This window comes from Podarcis melisellensis (assembly GCF_964234715.1).
Source record: "Podarcis melisellensis genome assembly, chromosome: 7".
Classification (NCBI taxonomy): domain Eukaryota; kingdom Metazoa; phylum Chordata; class Lepidosauria; order Squamata; family Lacertidae; genus Podarcis; species Podarcis melisellensis.
The window spans coordinates 75484846-75506064 of NC_138539.1; positions in this window are offsets into that span (position 1 = coordinate 75484846).

The following is a 21219-nucleotide window of genomic DNA, read 5'->3' on the forward strand; positions in this document are numbered from 1 at the left end:
AAGCCTTCTGTTTTGACCACCAAACATCTCAGGTGTGCATTTCCAACCATTTGGCACCATTTTTCAGTGATTTGCCAAAAGTCAGATTTTTGATGAAATTGTGACCCCGGGGCTAAGGGATTTTTTCAAAAAAATATTTTTCTGCTGGTTAAGTTGTTGAGGGCTGATTTCTTGTCCTGTGATAAAAAGCCTTCTGTTTCGACCGCCAAACCTATCAGGGGAGCATTTCCAATCATTTGGCAACATTTTTGAGTGAATTGCCAAAAGTCAGATTTTTGATGAAATTGTGACCCCGGGGCTTAGGGGTTTTTTCAAAAAAATCTTTTTCTGCCGGTTAAGTTGTCGAGGGCTGATTTCTTGTCCTGTGATAAAAAGCCTTCTGTTTCGACCGCCAAACCTCTCAGGGGAGCATTTCCAACCATTTGGCACCATTTTCCAGTGATTTGCCAAAAGTCAGATTTTTGATGAAATTGTGCCGGGGCTTAGGGATTTTTTCAAAAAAATCTTTTTCTGCCGGTTAAGTTGTCAAGGGCTGAATTCATTTCCTGTCATAAAAAGCCTTCTGTTTCGACCGCCAACCCTCTCAGGGCAGCATTTCCAACCATTTGGCACCATTTTTGAGTGATTTGCCAAAAGTCAGATATTTTATGAAATTGTGACCCCGGGGCTTAGGGATTTTTTCAAAAAAATCTTTTTCTGCCGGTTAAGTTGTCAAGGGCTGATTTCTTGTCCTGTGATAAAAAGCCTTCTGTTTCGACCGCCAAACATCTCAGGGGAGCATTTCCAACCATTTGGCACCATTTTCAGTGATTTGCCAAAAGTCAGATTTTTGATGAAATTGTGACCCCGGGGCTAAGGGATTTTTTCAAAAAAATATTTTTCTGCCAGTTAAGTTGTCAAGGGCTGATTTCTTGTCCTGTCATAAAAAGCCTTCTGTTTCGACCGCCAAACCTCTCAGGGCAGCATTTCCAACCATTTGGCACCATTTTTGAGTGATTTGCCAAAAGTCAGATTTTTTATGAAATTGTGACCCCGGGGCTTAGGGATTTTTTCAAAAAAATCTTTTTCTGCCGGTTAAGTTGTCAAGGGCTGATTTCTTGTCCTGTGATAAAAAGCCTTCTGTTTCGACCGCCAAACATCTCAGGGGAGCATTTCCAATCATTTGGCAACATTTTTGAGTGAATTGCCAAAAGTCAGATTTTTGATGAAATTGTGACCCCGGGGCTTAGGGTTTTTTTCAAAAAAATCTTTTTCTGCCGGTTAAGTTGTCGAGGGCTGATTTCTTGACCTGTGATAAAAAGCCTTCTGTTTTGACCGCCAAACCTATCAGGGGAGCATTTCCAATCATTTGGAAACATTTTTGAGTGAATTGCCAAAAGTCAGATTTTTGATGAAATTGTGACCCCGGGGCTTAGGGGTTTTTTCAAAAAAATCTTTTTCTGCCGGTTAAGTTGTCGAGGGCTGATTTCTTGACCTGTGATAAAAAGCCTTCTGTTTCGACCGCCAAACCTCTCAGGGGAGCATTTCCAACCATTTGGCACCATTTTCCAGTGATTTGCCAAAAGTCAGATTTTTGATGAAATTGTGACCCCCGGGGCTTAGGGATTTTTTCAAAAAAATGTTTTTCTACCGGTTAATTTGGTGAGGGCTGATTTCTTGTCCTGTGATAAAAAGCCTTCTGTTTCGACCGCCAAACCGCTCAGGGGAGCATTTCCAACCACTTGGCACGATTTTTGAGTGATTTGCCAAAGTCAGATTTTTGATGAAATTGTGACCCCGGGGCTTAGGGATTTTTTCAAAAAAAATCTTTTTCTGCCGGTTAAGTTGTCGAGGGCTGATTTCTTGACCTGTGATAAAAAGCCTTTTGTTTCGACCGCCAAACCGCTCAGGGGAGCATTTCCAACCACTTGGCACGATTTTTGAGTGATTTGCCAAAGTCAGATTTTTGATGAAATTGTGACCCCGGGGCTTAGGGATTTTTTCAAAAAAAATCTTTTTCTGCCGGTTAAGTTGTCAAGGGCTGAATTCATTTCCTGTCATAAAAAGCCTTCTGTTTCGACCGCCAAACCTCTCAGGGGAGCATTTCCAACCATTTGGCACCATTTTCAGTGATTTGCCAAAAGTCAGATTTTTGATGAAATTGTGACCCCGGGGCTTAGGGATTTTTTCAAAAAAATATTTTTCTGCCAGTTAAGTTGTTGAGGGCTGATTTCTTGTCCTGTGATAAAACGCCTTCTGTTTTGAGCGCCAAACATCTCAGGTGTGCATTTCCAACCATTTGGCACCATTTTTCAGTGATTTGCCAAAAGTCAGATTTTTGATGAAATTGTGACCCCGGGGCTTAGGGATTTTTTCAAAAAAATATTTTTCTGCTGGTTAAGTTGTTGAGGTCTGATTTCTTGTCCTGTGATAAAAAGCCTTCTGTTTCGACCGCCAAACCTATCAGGGGAGCATTTCCAATCATTTGGCAACATTTTTGAGTGAATTGCCAAAAGTCAGATTTTTGATGAAATTGTGACCCCGGGGCTTAGGGGTTTTTTCAAAAAAATCTTTTTCTGCCGGTTAAGTTGTCGAGGGCTGATTTCTTGTCCTGTGATAAAAAGCCTTCTGTTTCGACCGCCAAACCTCTCAGGGGAGCATTTCCAACCATTTGGCACCATTTTCAGTGATTTGCCAAAAGTCAGATTTTTGATGAAATTGTGACCCCGGGGCTTAGGGATTTTTTCAAAAAAATATTTTTCTGCCAGTTAAGTTGCTGAGGGCTGATTTCTTGTCCTGTGATAAAACGCCTTCTGTTTTGACCGCCAAACATCTCAGGTGTGCATTTCCAACCATTTGGCACCATTTTTCAGTGATTTGCCAAAAGTCAGATTTTTGATGAAATTGTGACCCCGGGGCTTAGGGATTTTTTCAAAAAAATCTTTTTCTGCCGGTTAAGTTGTCGAGGGCTGATTTCTTGTCCTGTGATAAAAAGCCTTCTGTTTCGACCGCCAAACCTATCAGGGGAGCATTTCCAATCATTTGGCAACATTTTTGAGTGAATTGCCAAAAGTCAGATTTTTGATGAAATTGTGACCCCGGGGCTTAGGGTTTTTTTCAAAAAAATCTTTTTCTGCCGGTTAAGTTGTCGAGGGCTGATTTCTTGACTTGTGATAAAAAGCCTTCTGTTTCGACCGCCAAACCTCTCAGAGGAGCATTTCCAACCATTTGGCACCATTTTCCAGTGATTTGCCAAAAGTCAGATTTTTGACGAAATTGTGCCGGGGCTTAGGGATATTTTCCAAAAAATCTTTTTCTGCCGGTTAAGTTGTCGAGGGCTGATTTCTTGACCTGTGATAAAAAGCCTTCTGTTTCGACCGCCAAACCTATCAGGGGAGCATTTCCAATCATTTGGCAACATTTTTGAGTGAATTGCCAAAAGTCAGATTTTTGATGAAATTGTGACCCCGGGGCTTAGGGTTTTTTTCAAAAAAATCTTTTTCTGCCGGTTAAGTTGTCGAGGGCTGATTTCTTGACCTGTGATAAAAAGCCTTCTGTTTCGACCGCCAAACATCTCAGTTGTGCATTTCCAACCATTTGGCACCATTTTTCAGTGATTTGCCAAAAGTCAGATTTTTGATGAAATTGTGACCCCGGGGCTTAGGGATTTTTTCAAAAAAATCTTTTTCTGCCGGTTAAGTTGTCGAGGGCTGATTTCTTGTCCTGTGATAAAAAGCCTTCTGTTTCGACCGCCAAACCTATCAGGGGAGCATTTCCAATCATTTGGCAACATTTTTGAGTGAATTGCCAAAAGTCAGATTTTTGATGAAATTGTGACCCCGGGGCTTAGGGTTTTTTTCAAAAAAATCTTTTTCTGCCGGTTAAGTTGTCGAGGGCTGATTTCTTGACCTGTGATAAAAAGCCTTCTGTTTCGACCGCCAAACCTCTCAGAGGAGCATTTCCAACCATTTGGCACCATTTTCCAGTGATTTGCCAAAAGTCAGATTTTTGACGAAATTGTGCCGGGGCTTAGGGATTTTTTCAAAAAAATCTTTTTCTGCCGGTTAAGTTGTCGAGGGCTGATTTCTTGACCTGTGATAAAAAGCCTTCTGTTTTGACCGCCAAACCTATCAGGGGAGCATTTCCAATCATTTGGCAACATTTTTGAGTGAATTGCCAAAAGTCAGATTTTTGATGAAATTGTGACCCCGGGGCTTAGGGGTTTTTTCAAAAAAATCTTTTTCTGCCGGTTAAGTTGTCGAGGGCTGATTTCTTGACCTGTGATAAAAAGCCTTCTGTTTCGACCGCCAAACCTCTCAGGGGAGCATTTCCAACCATTTGGCACCATTTTCCAGTGATTTGCCAAAAGTCAGATTTTTGATGAAATTGTGACCCCCGGGGCATAGGGATTTTTTCAAAAAAATCTTTTTCTACCGGTTAATTTGGTGAGGGCTGATTTCTTGTCCTGTGATAAAAAGCCTTCTGTTTCGACCGCCAAACCTCTCAGGGGAGCATTTCCAACCACTTGGCACGATTTTTGAGTGATTTGCCAAAAGTCAGATTTTTGATGAAATTGTGACCCCGGGGCTTAGGGATTTTTTCAAAAAAAATCTTTTTCTGCCGGTTAAGTTGTCGAGGGCTGATTTCTTGACCTGTGATAAAAAGCCTTCTGTTTCGACCGCCAAACCTCTCAGGGGAGCATTTCCAACTATTTGGCACCATTTTTGAGTGAGTTGCCAAAAGTCAGATTTTTGATGAAATTGTGACCCCGGGGCTTAGGAATTTTTTCAAAAAAAATATTTTTCTGCCGGTTAAGTTGTCAAGGGCTGAATTCATTTCCTGTCATAAAAAGCCATCTGTTTCGACCGCCAAACCTCTCAGGGGAGCATTTCCACCCATTTGGCACCATTTTTGAGTGATTTGCCAAAAGTCAGATTTTTTATGAAATTGTGACCCCGGGGCTTAGGGATTTTTTCAAAAAAATATTTTTCTGCCAGTTAAGTTGTTGAGGGCTGATTTCTTGTCCTGTGATAAAAAGCCTTCTGTTTTGACCGCCAAACATCTCAGGTGTGCATTTCCAACCATTTGGGACCATTTTTCAGTGATTTGCCAAAAGTCAGATTTTTGATGAAATTGTGACCCCAGGGCTAAGGGATTTTTTCAAAAAAATATTTTTCTGCCGGTTAAGTTGTAGAGGGCTGATTTCTTGTCCTGTGATAAAAAGCCTTCTGTTTCGACCGCCAAACCTCTCAGGGGAGCATTTCCAATCATTTGGCACCATTTTTGAGTGATTTGCCAAAAGTCAGATTTTTGATGAAATTGTGCCGGGGCTTAGGGATTTTTTCAAAAAAATCTTTTTCTGCCGGTTAAGTTGTCGAGGGCTGATTTCTTGACCTGTGATAAAAAGCCTTCTGTTTTGACCGCCAAACCTATCAGGGGAGCATTTCCAATCATTTGGCAACATTTTTGAGTGAATTGCCAAAAGTCAGATTTTTGATGAAATTGTGACCCCGGGGCTTAGGGGTTTTTTCAAAAAAATCTTTTTCTGCCGGTTAAGTTGTCGAGGGCTGATTTCTTGACCTGTGATAAAAAGCCTTCTGTTTCGACCGCCAAACCTCTCAGGGGAGCATTTCCAACCATTTGGCACCATTTTCCAGTGATTTGCCAAAAGTCAGATTTTTGATGAAATTGTGACCCCCGGGGCATAGGGATTTTTTCAAAAAAATCTTTTTCTACCGGTTAATTTGGTGAGGGCTGATTTCTTGTCCTGTGATAAAAAGCCTTCTGTTTCGACCGCCAAACCTCTCAGGGGAGCATTTCCAACCACTTGGCACGATTTTTGAGTGATTTGCCAAAAGTCAGATTTTTGATGAAATTGTGACCCCGGGGCTTAGGGATTTTTTCAAAAAAAATCTTTTTCTGCCGGTTAAGTTGTCGAGGGCTGATTTCTTGACCTGTGATAAAAAGCCTTCTGTTTCGACCGCCAAACCTCTCAGGGGAGCATTTCCAACTATTTGGCACCATTTTTGAGTGAGTTGCCAAAAGTCAGATTTTTGATGAAATTGTGACCCCGGGGCTTAGGAATTTTTTCAAAAAAAATATTTTTCTGCCGGTTAAGTTGTCAAGGGCTGAATTCATTTCCTGTCATAAAAAGCCATCTGTTTCGACCGCCAAACCTCTCAGGGGAGCATTTCCACCCATTTGGCACCATTTTTGAGTGATTTGCCAAAAGTCAGATTTTTTATGAAATTGTGACCCCGGGGCTTAGGGATTTTTTCAAAAAAATATTTTTCTGCCAGTTAAGTTGTTGAGGGCTGATTTCTTGTCCTGTGATAAAAAGCCTTCTGTTTTGACCGCCAAACATCTCAGGTGTGCATTTCCAACCATTTGGGACCATTTTTCAGTGATTTGCCAAAAGTCAGATTTTTGATGAAATTGTGACCCCAGGGCTAAGGGATTTTTTCAAAAAAATATTTTTCTGCCGGTTAAGTTGTAGAGGGCTGATTTCTTGTCCTGTGATAAAAAGCCTTCTGTTTCGACCGCCAAACCTCTCAGGGGAGCATTTCCAATCATTTGGCACCATTTTTGAGTGATTTGCCAAAAGTCAGATTTTTGATGAAATTGTGCCGGGGCTTAGGGATTTTTTCAAAAGAATATTTTTCTGCCGGTTAAGTTGTCGAGGGCTGATTTCTTGATCTGTGATAAAAAGCCTTCTGTTTCGACCGCCAAACCTCTCAGGGGAGCATTTCCAACCATTTGGCACCATTTTCCAGTGATTTGCCAAAAGTCAGATTTTTGATGAAATTGTGACCCCCGGGGCTTAGGGATTTTTTCAAAAAAATCTTTTTCTACCGGTTAATTTGGTGAGGGCTGATTTCTTGTCCTGTGATAAAAAGCCTTCTGTTTCGACCGCCAAACCTCTCAGGGGAGCATTTCCAACCACTTGGCACCATTTTTGAGTGATTTGCCAAAAGTCAGATCTTTGATGAAATTGTGACCCCGGGGCTTAGGGATTTTTTCAAAAAAATATTTTTCTGCCGGTTAAGTTGTCAAGGGCTGAATTCATTTCCTGTCATAAAAAGCCTTCTGTTTCGACCGCCAAACCTCTCAGGGGAGCATTTCCAACCATTTGGCACCATTTTTGACTGATTTGCCAAAAGTCAGATTTTTGATGAAATTGTGACCCCGGGGCTTAGGGATTTTTTCAAAAAAATCTTTTTCTGCCGGTTAAGTTGTCGAGGGCTGATTTCTTGTCCTGTGAAAAAAAGCCTTCTGTTTCGACCGCCAAACATCTCAGGGGAGCATTTCCAACCATTTGGCACCATTTTCAGTGATTTGCCAAAAGTCAGATTTTTGATGAAATTGTGACCCCGGGGCTAAGGGATTTTTTCAAAAAAATCTTTTTCTGCTGGTTAAGTTGTCGAGGGCTGATTTCTTGTCCTGTGATAAAAAGCCTTCTGTTTCGACCGCCAAACCTATCAGGGGAGCATTTCCAATCATTTGGCAACATTTTTGAGTGAATTGCCAAAAGTCAGATTTTTGATGAAATTGTGACCCCGGGGCTTAGGGGTTTTTTCAAAAAAATCTTTTTCTGCCGGTTAAGTTGTCGAGGGCTGATTTCTTGTCCTGTGATAAAAAGCCTTCTGTTTCAACCGCCAAACCTCTCAGGGGAGCATTTCCAGCCATTTGGCACCATTTTCCAGTGATTTGCCAAAAGTCAGATTTTTGATGAAATTGTGCCGGGGCTTAGGGATTTTTTCAAAAAAATCTTTTTCTGCCGGTTAAGTTGTCGAGGGCTGACTTCTTGACCTGTGATTAAAAGCCTTCTGTTTCGACCGCCAAACCTCTCAGGGGAGCATTTCCAACCACTTGGCACCATTTTTGAGTGATTTGCCAAAAGTCAGATTTTTGATGAAATTGTGACCCCGGGGCTTAGGGATTTTTTCAAAAAAATCTTTTTCTGCCGGTTAAGTTGTCAAGGGCTGATTTCCTTTCCTGTGATAAAAAGCCTTCTGTTTCGACTGCCAAACCTCTCAGGGGAGCATTTCCAACCATTTGGCACCATTTTTGAGTGATTTGCCAAAAGTCAGATTCTTGATGAAATTGTGACCCCGGGGCTAAGGGATTTTTTCAAAAAAATCTTTTTCTGCCGGTTAAGTTGTCGAGGGCTGATTTCTTGTTCTGTGATAAAAAGCCTTCTGTTTCGACCGCCAAACCTCTCAGGGGAGCATTTCCAACCATTTGGCATCATTTTCCAGTGATTTGCCAAAAGTCAGATTTTTGATGAAATTGTGACCCCCGGGGCTTAGGGATTTTTTCAAAAAAATCTTTTTCTGCTGGTTAAGTTGGCGAGGGCTGATTTCTTGTCCTGTGATAAAAAGCCTTCTGTTTCGACCGCCAAACCTCTCAGGGGAGCATTTCCAACCACTTGGCACCATTTTTGAGTGATTTGCCAAAAGTCAGATTTTTGATGAAATTGTGACCCCGGGGCTTAGGGATTTTTTCAAAAAAATATTTTTCTGCCGGTTAAGTTGTTGAGGGCTGATTTCTTGTCCTGTGATAAAAAGCCTTCTGCTTCGACCGCCAAACCTCTCAGGGGAGCATTTCCAACCATTTGGCACCATTTTTCAGTGATTTGCTGAAAGTCAGATTTTTGATGAAATTGTGACCCCGGGGCTTAGGGATTTTTTCAAAAAAATCTTTTTCTGCCGGTTAAGTTGTCAAAGGCTGAATTCCTTTCCTGTGATAAAAAGCCTTCTGTTTCGACCGCCAAACCTCTCAGGGGAGCATTTCCAACCATTTGGCACCATTTTCCAGTGATTTGCCAAAAGTCAGATTTTTGATGAAATTGTGCCGGGGCTTAGGGATTTTTTCAAAAAAACCTTTTCTGCCGGTTAAGTTGTCGAGGGCTAATTTCCTTTCCTGTGATAAAAAGCCTTCTGTTTCGACCGCCAACCCTCTTAGGGGAGCATTTCCAACCATTTGGCACCATTTTTGAGTGATTTGCCAAAAGTCAGATTTTTGATGAAATTGTGACCCCGGGCTTAGGGATTTTTTCAAAAAAATCTTTTTCTGCCGGTTAAGTTGTCAAGGGCTGAATTCATTTCCTGTCATAAAAAGCCTTCTGTTTCGACCGCCAAACCTCTCAGGGGAGCATTTCCAACCATTTGGCACCATTTTTGAGTGATTTGCCAAAAGTCAGATTTTTGATGAAATTGTGACCCCGGGGCTTTGGGATTTTTTCAAAAAAATATTTTTCTGCCAGTTAAGTTGTTGAGGGCTGATTTCTTGTCCTGTGATAAAACGCCTTCTATTTTGACCGCCAAACATCTCAGGTGTGCATTTCCAACAACTTGGCACCATTTTTCAGTGATTTGCCAAAAGTCAGATTTTTGATGAAATTGTGACCCCGGGGCTAAGGGATTTTTTCAAAAAAATCTTTTTCTGCTGGTTAAGTTGTCGAGGGCTGATTTCTTGTCCTGTGATAAAAAGCCTTCTGTTTCGACCGCCAAACCTATCAGGGGAGCATTTCCAATCATTTGGCAACATTTTTGAGTGAATTGCTAAAAGACAGATTTTTGATGAAATTGTGACCCCGGGGCTTAGGGGTTTTTTCAAAAAAATCTTTTTCTGCCGGTTAAGTTGTCGAGGGCTGATTTCTTGTCCTGTGATAAAAAGCCTTCTGTTTCAACCGCCAAACCTCTCAGGGGAGCATTTCCAGCCATTTGGCACCATTTTCCAGTGATTTGCCAAAAGTCAGATTTTTGATGAAATTGTGCCGGGGCTTAGGGGTTTTTTCAAAAAAATCTTTTTCTGCCGGTTAAGTTGTCGAGGGCTGATTTCTTGTCCTGTGATAAAAAGCCTTCTGTTTCAACCGCCAAACCTCTCAGGGGAGCATTTCCAGCCATTTGGCACCATTTTCCAGTGATTTGCCAAAAGTCAGATTTTTGATGAAATTGTGCCGGGGCTTAGGGATTTTTTCAAAAAAATCTTTTTCTGCCGGTTAAGTTGTCAAGGCCTGATTTCTTGTTCTGTGATAAAAAGCCTTCTGTTTCGACCGCCAAAATCTCAGGGGAGCATTTCCAACCATTTGGCACCATTTTTGAGTGATTTGCCAAAAGTCAGATTTTTGATGAAATTGTGACCCCGGGGCTAAGGGATTTTTTCAAAAAAATCTTTTTCTGCCGGTTAAGTTGTCGAGGTCTGATTTCTTGTCCTGTGATAAAAAGCCTTCTGTTTCAACCGCCAAACCTCTCAGGGGAGCATTTCCAGCCATTTGGCACCATTTTCCAGTGATTTGCCAAAAGTCAGATTTTTGATGAAATTGTGCCGGGGCTTAGGGATTTTTTCAAAAAAATCTTTTTCTGCCGGTTAAGTTGTCGAGGGCTGACTTCTTGACCTGTGATTAAAAGCCTTCTGTTTCGACCGCCAAACCTCTCAGGGGAGCATTTCCAACCACTTGGCACCATTTTTGAGTGATTTGCCAAAAGTCAGATTTTTGATGAAATTGTGACCCCGGGGCTTAGGGATTTTTTCAAAAAAATCTTTTTCTGCCGGTTAAGTTGTCAAGGGCTGATTTCCTTTCCTGTGATAAAAAGCCTTCTGTTTCGACTGCCAAACCTCTCAGGGGAGCATTTCCAACCATTTGGCACCATTTTTGAGTGATTTGCCAAAAGTCAGATTCTTGATGAAATTGTGACCCCGGGGCTAAGGGATTTTTTCAAAAAAATCTTTTTCTGCCGGTTAAGTTGTCGAGGGCTGATTTCTTGACCTGTGATAAAAAGCCTTCTGTTTCGACCGCCAAACCTCTCAGGGGAGCATTTCCAACCATTTGGCACCATTTTCCAGTGATTTGCCAAAAGTCAGATTTTTGATGAAATTGTGACCCCCGGGGCTTAGGGATTTTTTCAAAAAAATCTTTTTCTGCTGGTTAAGTTGGCGAGGGCTGATTTCTTGTCCTGTGATAAAAAGCCTTCTGTTTCGACCGCCAAACCTCTCAGGGGAGCATTTCCAACCACTTGGCACCATTTTTGAGTGATTTGCCAAAAGTCAGATTTTTGATGAAATTGTGACCCCGGGGCTTAGGGATTTTTTCAAAAAAATATTTTTCTGCCGGTTAAGTTGTTGAGGGCTGATTTCTTGTCCTGTGATAAAAAGCCTTCTGCTTCGACCGCCAAACCTCTCAGGGGAGCATTTCCAACCATTTGGCACCATTTTTCAGTGATTTGCCGAAAGTCAGATTTTTGATGAAATTGTGACCCCGGGGCTTAGGGATTTTTTCAAAAAAATCTTTTTCTGCCGGTTAAGTTGTCAAAGGCTGAATTCCTTTCCTGTGATAAAAAGCCTTCTGTTTCGACCGCCAAACCTCTCAGGGGAGCATTTCCAACCATTTGGCACCATTTTTGAGTGATTTGCCAAAAGTCAGATTTTTGATGAAATTGTGACCCCGGGGCTTAGGGATTTTTTCAAAAAAATCTTTTTCTGCCGGTTAAGTTGTCGAGGGCTGATTTCTTGTCCTGTGATAAAAAGCCTTCTGTTTCAACCGCCAAACCTCTCAGGGGAGCATTTCCAGCCATTTGGCACCATTTTCCAGTGATTTGCCAAAAGTCAGATTTTTGATGAAATTGTGCCGGGGCTTAGGGATTTTTTCAAAAAAATCTTTTTCTGCCGGTTAAGTTGTCGAGGGCTAATTTCCTTTCCTGTGATAAAAAGCCTTCTGTTTCGACCGCCAACCCTCTTAGGGGAGCATTTCCAACCATTTGGCACCATTTTTGAGTGATTTGCCAAAAGTCAGATTTTTGATGAAATTGTGACCCCGGGCTTAGGGATTTTTTCAAAAAAATCTTTTTCTGCCGGTTAAGTTGTCAAGGGCTGAATTCATTTCCTGTCATAAAAAGCCTTCTGTTTCGACCGCCAAACCTCTCAGGGGAGCATTTCCAACCATTTGGCACCATTTTTGAGTGATTTGCCAAAAGTCAGATTTTTGATGAAATTGTGACCCCGGGGCTTTGGGATTTTTTCAAAAAAATATTTTTCTGCCAGTTAAGTTGTTGAGGGCTGATTTCTTGTCCTGTGATAAAACGCCTTCTATTTTGACCGCCAAACATCTCAGGTGTGCATTTCCAACAACTTGGCACCATTTTTCAGTGATTTGCCAAAAGTCAGATTTTTGATGAAATTGTGACCCCGGGGCTAAGGGATTTTTTCAAAAAAATCTTTTTCTGCTGGTTAAGTTGTCGAGGGCTGATTTCTTGTCCTGTGATAAAAAGCCTTCTGTTTCGACCGCCAAACCTATCAGGGGAGCATTTCCAATCATTTGGCAACATTTTTGAGTGAATTGCTAAAAGACAGATTTTTGATGAAATTGTGACCCCGGGGCTTAGGGGTTTTTTCAAAAAAATCTTTTTCTGCCGGTTAAGTTGTCGAGGGCTGATTTCTTGTCCTGTGATAAAAAGCCTTCTGTTTCAACCGCCAAACCTCTCAGGGGAGCATTTCCAGCCATTTGGCACCATTTTCCAGTGATTTGCCAAAAGTCAGATTTTTGATGAAATTGTGCCGGGGCTTAGGGATTTTTTCAAAAAAATCTTTTTCTGCCGGTTAAGTTGTCAAGGCCTGATTTCTTGTTCTGTGATAAAAAGCCTTCTGTTTCGACCGCCAAAATCTCAGGGGAGCATTTCCAACCATTTGGCACCATTTTTGAGTGATTTGCCAAAAGTCAGATTTTTGATGAAATTGTGACCCCGGGGCTAAGGGATTTTTTCAAAAAAATCTTTTTCTGCCGGTTAAGTTGTCGAGGTCTGATTTCTTGTCCTGTGATAAAAAGCCTTCTGTTTCAACCGCCAAACCTCTCAGGGGAGCATTTCCAGCCATTTGGCACCATTTTCCAGTGATTTGCCAAAAGTCAGATTTTTGATGAAATTGTGCCGGGGCTTAGGGATTTTTTCAAAAAAATCTTTTTCTGCCGGTTAAGTTGTCGAGGGCTGACTTCTTGACCTGTGATTAAAAGCCTTCTGTTTCGACCGCCAAACCTCTCAGGGGAGCATTTCCAACCACTTGGCACCATTTTTGAGTGATTTGCCAAAAGTCAGATTTTTGATGAAATTGTGACCCCGGGGCTTAGGGATTTTTTCAAAAAAATCTTTTTCTGCCGGTTAAGTTGTCAAGGGCTGATTTCCTTTCCTGTGATAAAAAGCCTTCTGTTTCGACTGCCAAACCTCTCAGGGGAGCATTTCCAACCATTTGGCACCATTTTTGAGTGATTTGCCAAAAGTCAGATTCTTGATGAAATTGTGACCCCGGGGCTAAGGGATTTTTTCAAAAAAATCTTTTTCTGCCGGTTAAGTTGTCGAGGGCTGATTTCTTGACCTGTGATAAAAAGCCTTCTGTTTCGACCGCCAAACCTCTCAGGGGAGCATTTCCAACCATTTGGCACCATTTTCCAGTGATTTGCCAAAAGTCAGATTTTTGATGAAATTGTGACCCCCGGGGCTTAGGGATTTTTTCAAAAAAATCTTTTTCTGCTGGTTAAGTTGGCGAGGGCTGATTTCTTGTCCTGTGATAAAAAGCCTTCTGTTTCGACCGCCAAACCTCTCAGGGGAGCATTTCCAACCACTTGGCACCATTTTTGAGTGATTTGCCAAAAGTCAGATTTTTGATGAAATTGTGACCCCGGGGCTTAGGGATTTTTTCAAAAAAATATTTTTCTGCCGGTTAAGTTGTTGAGGGCTGATTTCTTGTCCTGTGATAAAAAGCCTTCTGCTTCGACCGCCAAACCTCTCAGGGGAGCATTTCCAACCATTTGGCACCATTTTTCAGTGATTTGCCGAAAGTCAGATTTTTGATGAAATTGTGACCCCGGGGCTTAGGGATTTTTTCAAAAAAATCTTTTTCTGCCGGTTAAGTTGTCAAAGGCTGAATTCCTTTCCTGTGATAAAAAGCCTTCTGTTTCGACCGCCAAACCTCTCAGGGGAGCATTTCCAACCATTTGGCACCATTTTTGAGTGATTTGCCAAAAGTCAGATTTTTGATGAAATTGTGACCCCGGGGCTTAGGGATTTTTTCAAAAAAATCTTTTTCTGCCGGTTAAGTTGTCGAGGGCTGATTTCTTGTCCTGTGATAAAAAGCCTTCTGTTTCAACCGCCAAACCTCTCAGGGGAGCATTTCCAGCCATTTGGCACCATTTTCCAGTGATTTGCCAAAAGTCAGATTTTTGATGAAATTGTGCCGGGGCTTAGGGATTTTTTCAAAAAAATCTTTTTCTGCCGGTTAAGTTGTCGAGGGCTAATTTCCTTTCCTGTGATAAAAAGCCTTCTGTTTCGACCGCCAACCCTCTTAGGGGAGCATTTCCAACCATTTGGCACCATTTTTGAGTGATTTGCCAAAAGTCAGATTTTTGATGAAATTGTGACCCCGGGCTTAGGGATTTTTTCAAAAAAATCTTTTTCTGCCGGTTAAGTTGTCAAGGGCTGAATTCATTTCCTGTCATAAAAAGCCTTCTGTTTCGACCGCCAAACCTCTCAGGGGAGCATTTCCAACCATTTGGCACCATTTTTGAGTGATTTGCCAAAAGTCAGATTTTTGATGAAATTGTGACCCCGGGGCTTTGGGATTTTTTCAAAAAAATATTTTTCTGCCAGTTAAGTTGTTGAGGGCTGATTTCTTGTCCTGTGATAAAACGCCTTCTATTTTGACCGCCAAACATCTCAGGTGTGCATTTCCAACAACTTGGCACCATTTTTCAGTGATTTGCCAAAAGTCAGATTTTTGATGAAATTGTGACCCCGGGGCTAAGGGATTTTTTCAAAAAAATCTTTTTCTGCTGGTTAAGTTGTCGAGGGCTGATTTCTTGTCCTGTGATAAAAAGCCTTCTGTTTCGACCGCCAAACCTATCAGGGGAGCATTTCCAATCATTTGGCAACATTTTTGAGTGAATTGCTAAAAGACAGATTTTTGATGAAATTGTGACCCCGGGGCTTAGGGGTTTTTTCAAAAAAATCTTTTTCTGCCGGTTAAGTTGTCGAGGGCTGATTTCTTGTCCTGTGATAAAAAGCCTTCTGTTTCAACCGCCAAACCTCTCAGGGGAGCATTTCCAGCCATTTGGCACCATTTTCCAGTGATTTGCCAAAAGTCAGATTTTTGATGAAATTGTGCCGGGGCTTAGGGATTTTTTCAAAAAAATCTTTTTCTGCCGGTTAAGTTGTCAAGGCCTGATTTCTTGTTCTGTGATAAAAAGCCTTCTGTTTCGACCGCCAAAATCTCAGGGGAGCATTTCCAACCATTTGGCACCATTTTTGAGTGATTTGCCAAAAGTCAGATTTTTGATGAAATTGTGACCCCGGGGCTAAGGGATTTTTTCAAAAAAATCTTTTTCTGCCGGTTAAGTTGTCGAGGTCTGATTTCTTGTCCTGTGATAAAAAGCCTTCTGTTTCAACCGCCAAACCTCTCAGGGGAGCATTTCCAGCCATTTGGCACCATTTTCCAGTGATTTGCCAAAAGTCAGATTTTTGATGAAATTGTGCCGGGGCTTAGGGATTTTTTCAAAAAAATCTTTTTCTGCCGGTTAAGTTGTCGAGGGCTGACTTCTTGACCTGTGATTAAAAGCCTTCTGTTTCGACCGCCAAACCTCTCAGGGGAGCATTTCCAACCACTTGGTACCATTTTTGAGTGATTTGCCAAAAGTCAGATTTTTGATGAAATTGTGACCCCGGGGCTTAGGGATTTTTTCAAAAAAATCTTTTTCTGCCGGTTAAGTTGTCAAGGGCTGATTTCCTTTCCTGTGATAAAAAGCCTTCTGTTTCGACTGCCAAACCTCTCAGGGGAGCATTTCCAACCATTTGGCACCATTTTTGAGTGATTTGCCAAAAGTCAGATTCTTGATGAAATTGTGACCCCGGGGCTAAGGGATTTTTTCAAAAAAATCTTTTTCTGCCGGTTAAGTTGTCGAGGGCTGATTTCTTGACCTGTGATAAAAAGCCTTCTGTTTCGACCGCCAAACCTCTCAGGGGAGCATTTCCAACCATTTGGCACCATTTTCCAGTGATTTGCCAAAAGTCAGATTTTTGATGAAATTGTGACCCCCGGGGCTTAGGGATTTTTTCAAAAAAATCTTTTTCTGCTGGTTAAGTTGGCGAGGGCTGATTTCTTGTCCTGTGATAAAAAGCCTTCTGTTTCGACCGCCAAACCTCTCAGGGGAGCATTTCCAACCACTTGGCACCATTTTTGAGTGATTTGCCAAAAGTCAGATTTTTGATGAAATTGTGACCCCGGGGCTTAGGGATTTTTTCAAAAAAATATTTTTCTGCCGGTTAAGTTGTTGAGGGCTGATTTCTTGTCCTGTGATAAAAAGCCTTCTGCTTCGACCGCCAAACCTCTCAGGGGAGCATTTCCAACCATTTGGCACCATTTTCCAGTGATTTGCCGAAAGTCAGATTTTTGATGAAATTGTGACCCCGGGGCTTAGGGATTTTTTCAAAAAAATATTTTTCTGCCAGTTAAGTTGTTGAGGGCCGATTTCTTGACCTGTGATAAAAAGCCTTCTGTTTCGACCGCCAAACATCTCAGCTGTGCATTTCCAACCATTTGGTACCATTTTTCAGTGATTTGCCAAAAGTCAGATTTTTGATGAAATTGTGACCCCGGGGCTAAGGGATTTTTTCAAAAAAATCTTTTTCTGCCGGTTAAGTTGTCGAGGGCTAATTTCCTTTCCTGTGATAAAAAGCCTTCTGTTTCGACCGCCAACCCTCTTAGGGGAGCATTTCCAACCATTTGGCACCATTTTTGAGTGATTTGCCAAAAGTCAGATTTTTGATGAAATTGTGACCCCGGGCTTAGGGATTTTTTCAAAAAAATCTTTTTCTGCCGGTTAAGTTGTCAAGGGCTGAATTCATTTCCTGTCATAAAAAGCCTTCTGTTTCGACCGCCAAACCTCTCAGGGGAGCATTTCCAACCATTTGGCACCATTTTTGAGTGATTTGCCAAAAGTCAGATTTTTGATGAAATTGTGACCCCGGGGCTTTGGGATTTTTTCAAAAAAATATTTTTCTGCCAGTTAAGTTGTTGAGGGCTGATTTCTTGTCCTGTGATAAAACGCCTTCTATTTTGACCGCCAAACATCTCAGGTGTGCATTTCCAACAACTTGGCACCATTTTTCAGTGATTTGCCAAAAGTCAGATTTTTGATGAAATTGTGACCCCGGGGCTAAGGGATTTTTTCAAAAAAATCTTTTTCTGCTGGTTAAGTTGTCGAGGGCTGATTTCTTGTCCTGTGATAAAAAGCCTTCTGTTTCGACCGCCAAACCTATCAGGGGAGCATTTCCAATCATTTGGCAACATTTTTGAGTGAATTGCTAAAAGACAGATTTTTGATGAAATTGTGACCCCGGGGCTTAGGGGTTTTTTCAAAAAAATCTTTTTCTGCCGGTTAAGTTGTCGAGGGCTGATTTCTTGTCCTGTGATAAAAAGCCTTCTGTTTCAACCGCCAAACCTCTCAGGGGAGCATTTCCAGCCATTTGGCACCATTTTCCAGTGATTTGCCAAAAGTCAGATTTTTGATGAAATTGTGCCGGGGCTTAGGGATTTTTTCAAAAAAATCTTTTTCTGCCGGTTAAGTTGTCAAGGCCTGATTTCTTGTTCTGTGATAAGAAGCATTCTGTTTCGACCGCCAAAATCTCAGGGGAGCATTTCCAACCATTGGGCACCATTTTTGAGTGATTTGCCAAAAGTCAGATTTTTGATGAAATTGTGACCCCGGGCTTAGGGATTTTTTTTAAAAAAATCTTTTTCTGCCGGTTAAGTTGTCAAGGGCTGAATTCATTTCCTGTCATAAAAAGCCTTCTGTTTCGACCGCCAAAAATCTCAGGGGAGCATTTCCAACCATTTGGAACCATTTTCCAGTTATTTGCCAAAAGTCAGATTTTTGATGAAATTGTGCCGGGGCTTAGGGATTTTTTCAAAAAAATCTTTTTCTGCCGGTTAAGTTGTCGAGGGCTGATTTCTTGACCTGTGATAAAAAGCCTTCTGTTTCGACCGCCAAACCTCTCAGGGGAGCATTTCCAACCATTTGGAACCATTTTCCAGTGATTTGCCAAAAGTCAGATTTTTGATGAAATTGTGACCCCCGGGGCTTAGGGATTTTTTCAAAAAAATCTTTTTCTGCCGGTTAAGTTGTCGAGGGCTGATTTCCTTTCCTGTGATAAAAAGCCTTCTGTTTCGACCGCCAACCCTCTCAGGGGAGCATTTCCAACCATTTGGCACCATTTTTGAGTGATTTGCCAAAAGTCAGATTTTTGATGAAATTGTGACCCCGGGCTTAGGGATTTTTTCAAAAAAATATTTTTCTGCCGGTTAAGTTGTCAAGGGCTGAATTCATTTCCTGTCATAAAAAGCCTTCTGTTTCGACCGCCAAAAATCTCAGGGGAGCATTTCCAACCATTTGGCACCATTTTCCAGTGATTTGCCAAAAGTCAGATTTTTGATGAAATTGTGCCGGGGCTTAGGGATTTTTTCAAAAAAATCTTTTTCTGCCGGTTAAGTTGTCGAGGGCTGATTTCTTGACCTGTGATAAAAAGCCTTCTGTTTCGACCGCCAAACCTCTCAGGGGAGCATTTCCATACATTTGGAACCATTTTCCAGTGATTTGCCAAAAGTCAGATTTTTGATGAAATTGTGACCCCCGGGGCTTAGGGATTTTTTCAAAAAAATCTTTTTCTGCCGGTTAAGTTGTCGAGGGCTGATTTCCTTTCCTGTGATAAAAAGCCTTCTGTTTCGACCGCCAACCCTCTCAGGGGAGCATTTCCAACCATTTGGCACCATTTTTGAGTGATTTGCCAAAAGTCAGATTTTTGATGAAATTGTGACCCCGGGCTTAGGGATTTTTTCAAAAAAATCTTTTTCTGCCGGTTAAGTTGTCAAGGGTTGAATTCATTTCCTGTCATAAAAAGCCTTCTGTTTCGACCGCCAAACCTCTCAGGGGAGCATTTCCAACCATTTGGCACCATTTTTGAGTGATTTGCCAAAAGTCAGATTTTTGATGAAATTGTGACCCCGGGGCTTAGGGATTTTTTCAAAAAAATATTTTTCTGCCAGTTAAGTTGTTGAGGGCTGATTTCCTTTCCTGTGATAAAAAGCCTTCTGTTTCGACCGCCAAACCTCTCAGGGGAGCATTTCCAACCATTTGGCACCATTTTCAGTGATTTCCCAAAAGTCAGATTTTTGATGAAATTGTGACCCCGGGGCTTAGGGATTTTTTCAAAAAAATATTTTTCTGCCAGTTAAGTTGTTGAGGGCTGATTTCTTGTCCTGTGATAAAACGCCTTCTATTTTGACCGCCAAACATCTCAGGTGTGCATTTCCAACAACTTGGCACCATTTTTCAGTGATTTGCCAAAAGTCAGATTTTTGATGAAATTGTGACCCCGGGGCTAAGGGATTTTTTCAAAAAAATCTTTTTCTGCTGGTTAAGTTGTCGAGGGCTGATTTCTTGTCCTGTGATAAAAAGCCTTCTGTTTCGACCGCCAAACCTATCAGGGGAGCATTTCCAATCATTTGGCAACATTTTTGAGTGAATTGCCAAAAGACAGATTTTTGATGAAATTGTGACCCCGGGGCTTAGGGGTTTTTTCAAAAAAATCTTTTTCTGCCGGTTAAGTTGTCGAGGGCTGATTTCTTGACCTGTGATAAAAAGCCTTCTGTTTCGACCGCCAAACCTCTCAGGGGAGCATTTCCAACCATTTGGCACCATTTTCCAGTGATTTGCCAAAAGTCAGATTTTTGATGAAATTGTGCCGGGGCTTAGGGATTATTTCAAAAAAAAATTTTCAGCCGGTTAAGTTGTCGAGGGCTGATTTCTTGACCTGTGATAAAAAGCCTTCTGTTTCGACCGCCAAACCTCTCAGGGGAGCATTTCCAAACATTTGGCACCATTTTCAGTGATTTGCCAAAAGTCAGATTTTTGATGAAATTGTGACCCCGGGGCTTAGGGATTTTTTCAAAAAAATCTTTTTCTGCCGGTTAAGTTGTCAAGGGCTGATTTCCTTTCCTGTGATAAAAAGCCTTCTGTTTCGACCGCCAAACCTCTCAGGGGAGCATTTCCAACCATTTGGCACCATTTTTCAGTGATTTGCCAAAAGTCAGATTTTTGATGAAATTGTGACCCCGGGGCTTAGGGATTTTTTCAAAAAAATCTTTTTCTGCCGGTTAAGTTGTCAAGGGCTGATTTCTTGTCCTGTGATAAAAAGCCTTCTGTTTCGACCGCCAAACATCTCAGGGGAGCATTTCCAACCATTTGGCACCATTTTCAGTGATTTGCCAAAAGTCAGATTTTTGATGAAATTGTGACCCCGGGGCTTAGGGATTTTTTCAAAAAAATATTTTTCTGCCAGTTAAGTTGTTGAGGGCTGATTTCTTGTCCTGTGATAAAACGCCTTCTGTTTTGACCGCCAAACATCTCAGGTGTGCATTTCCAACCATTTGGCACCATTTTTCAGTGATTTGCCAAAAGTCAGATTTTTGATGAAATTGTGACCCCGGGGCTAAGGGATTTTTTCAAAAAAATCTTTTTCTCCTGGTTAAGTTGTCGAGGGCTGATTTCTTGACCCGTGATAAAAAGCCTTCTGTTTCGACCGCCAAACCTATCAGGGGAGCATTTCCAATCATTTGGCAACATTTTTGAGTGAATTGCCAAAAGTCAGATTTTTGATGAAATTGTGACCCCGGGGCTTAGGGTTTTTTTCAAAAAAATCTTTTTCTGCCGGTTAAGTTGTCGAGGGCTGCTTTCTTGACCTGTGATAAAAAGCCTTCTGTTTCGACCGCCAAACCTCTCAGGGGAGCATTTCCAACCATTTGGCACCATTTTCCAGTGATTTGCCAAAAGTCAGATTTTTGATGAAATTGTGACCCCCGGGGCTTAGGGATTTTTTCAAAAAAATCTTTTTCTGCTGGTTAAGTTGGCGAGGGCTGATTTCTTGTCCTGTGATAAAAAGCCTTCTGTTTCGACCGCCAAACCTCTCAGGGGAGCATTTCCAACCACTTGGCACCATTTTTGAGTGATTTGCCAAAAGTCAGATTTTTGATGAAATTGTGACCCCGGGGCTTAGGGATTTTTTCAAAAAAATATTTTTCTGCCGGTTAAGTTGTTGAGGGCTGATTTCTTGTCCTGTGATAAAAAGCCTTCTGCTTCGACCGCCAAACCTCTCAGGGGAGCATTTCCAACCATTTGGCACCATTTTTCAGTGATTTGCCGAA